Raw genomic sequence first — 3,095 nt, forward strand, 5'->3', positions numbered from 1 at the left:
AGTGTTGATGCCTAGAAATGTCCTCGCTCAACCCGTGAGAAAATTTCCAGGCGAGAGTCCCAATTAGACTCATTTCCATTGTAATGGAAATTTTGAATGGTTTGAATGGGTTTTGAGTTACCCATGTCTTGGAACTAGCCTATGTTAACCTAATCTAACCTACTCAAATGAATGTATATAATACACATAAGAATAATATTTAGTTTGTTTAAGAGTGATGATGTTTATGATTAACAAACTAAAGATTAGAGAATCATCCATATGATATAACTTTTAGAAAATATGTCCCCTTAAACATCACTGAAACCAAGGCTCATTCGAGCTAGTGTTATGCTTTCTCCTATGCAAGGAGCCTTAAAGAAAATAAAAGAATTTCAATTAAAAGCAAATACACACTCAATCTAAGATACAAGAAAATGAAAAGGATATATATTTAGATCAAGAAAAGGATAGCGTTACTCACAATCAAGGGGGAGGGATACATATGTGAGGAGGGGAGAGAAGAACGATTGAATCCAAGAATAGGGGTCACCTATAAATCCTCAAAATCATTTGGAGATTTACAAGTGGATTACACACTTATGTAATGAGTTAACTTTAAATAATGATTATGAAAATTAACTCAAACACCTACTGCAAATTCAATAGAGTGACATCAATTCATTGTAAGATCTATATCAAACTAACAAAATAATTCTTTAGCTTAATATAGGTTAAACAAGAAAATTTGTACTAATACAATATAAATAGATATTTCTTTTACAAATCATCTACATGAATCTATCATTGATTTTAATGGTAACCCAATTTAAACGTGTAAAATCCATAAACAAGATTCTAACAAACAAATAGAATACATTCATGACATGTATGTCGAAATTTATATACCTTTTGAAAGAAAATTGTGATTTTACCAATAAAGTAATAATTTCCTTTGATATAATATACATATAAAATATTACAATATAAATTATAATAAATTATAACGTAATATTAATTATATATATATATATATATATATATATATATATATATATATAATATGTTAATTACATATAATATATAATATTATATTAAAAAAGAAGCGATCTGTATATTATTTAAAATCAAAATGTATCACATTACTATGCAAACAAAGAAACAAATTCCATTACACTGAAATAATAACACAATGAAAACTACTCATTCAAGAGGTGAAGAAAACATGATTTACTACTCACTCATTCGAGAGGTGAAGTATGTCAAACGAAACCAATTTCATTTGAAACATAATTTCCTTTAAAGCATACAATCGAACTGTAATTCAGTGAGCAAGAAAATATACTTTAGAGTACAAAAATGTCTCCTCTGCGGTCAGTTCTCACTGCGTTCTGCCCTTTTTAATGTGCTGACAACGCTGCACATCCAGCATGCCCACTGGCTAACGCTACCTCTGGCCTTTTCCCTCTGTGTGATGCCAAATCCTCAAACGTTGTGTTATGTCCCCACACTCTTCAATCTCTATGCTGCTGCAAGGCTGCGTACCTGATGTTTACCAATCCCTCCGTGTAGGTAAACTTTTCTTGGACACTTTTCTTGTGGCTTCAGCTGCCCAACGCTCTAAGGGTTATTCTCTCCTCCATCACTGCATTCTGTCTCCCACTTCCTCTTTTTGCTGCCAGCGTTCTGCTCACTGCTGTGGATCTCTTAAACTTTCCAGCCTTCTGTTACATCAACCAATTATAATGGACCAAACTTAATAAACATTAATGCATCATTCAATCATAATTAGTTAACATCACCTGTTCTAGTTTGTTCCGGAGTAAATTCTGGTGAGGCTTTTAAAATTATTGAATCGAATTGTTTTTCTTCATTAACACTGAGCCTCGAAGAACTCTTGAGATGCTAATTGAAGGGACAGTCGAATTCAAAATTTTTGGATTTGTTATTTTCCATTTAAATTCATACATTGTACTGAACAACAACTTCCTTGATTCCCAGATTTAGTTTTATTGATTCGTGGATTCTCGTTAACCTGCAACCAAACAGAAACTCGTAGCGTGAAATCCATAATAATTAAAAACATGATGATACAACCCTTAATCTTGATAATCACGAATTCACCATTTTTGTTTTGTTTTATAAATCAACAGGAAAACGCATCAATGCGAAGGGAGTTGTATGTGAATCATTCCACATGCAGTGCGTGAATGGAGTTTCATGTTATATAGTTTATATATATATATATAAAACTTTTCTTTATGTACAAAATATGTTAATGGGATGCCGTTCATTTAAACATTATATATTTTAATAATATATAAACATGACATATATTATATGAAATGAAACATATATAAATTAAATATAATATGTGAAATAATATTTTACATAAATATAGATAAGTTACAGGATAAAATGCACGTGTATGGAGAATGGAGATACCCTCAGAGGTCTTCCCTTTTGGCAGACTTTAAGATTATCTGCAACTATCACAAAGTTACATGCATGTTCATAAACAATAACTAACTATCAAAGTAGGACAAATAGATTACCTCAACCCTCCGTGTAGTTGCTGAAGAGTGCAATGCAGCTAGGTGGAAGTCCCACATAGAAGAGACAAGCATAATCACAGCATACAACATTGATAACTAATACATGAATACATAAAAGAATATCTATTTACATATAACTAAGCTGCTCATGCTAAAAGGTATTGGACAAACAAGCTAATGAATGATAGTACCAACACCATGGAGTAGAGAGTACAACTGCAGTTCTATATTAACGTTGGAAGAGTGATTACAACCATCTGTTTCATGAGCCTTCCCTTACCCCTCCAGCTTCTCTCTCTCTCTCTCTCCCTTCTTACCAACTTCTTCTGATTTGAGACAATGCTCGACAATCAAGTATGCTATCCTTTCAAATGATCTAACCTCTATCACCATAGCCCTAGCTTTTCTTATGTAGCAATTGAGTTAGGGTTGTCAAGTTCCTCCATGAGTTCCTTAGGGTAAAAGCAATGAAGTTGCCATGCTTTTCAGCTCTTTCCCATTTGCCTCTTTCATTAGGATTAGAAATCCCTCAAATAGGTCGAACTTGAGATGTTTCCTTGC

The sequence above is a fragment of the Pinus tabuliformis genome, chromosome 7, assembly GCF_031772625.1.
Source record: "Pinus tabuliformis cultivar Carrire ecotype Pingquan chromosome 7, CPIR1, whole genome shotgun sequence".
In the NCBI taxonomy this organism is placed as follows: domain Eukaryota; kingdom Viridiplantae; phylum Streptophyta; class Pinopsida; order Pinales; family Pinaceae; genus Pinus; species Pinus tabuliformis.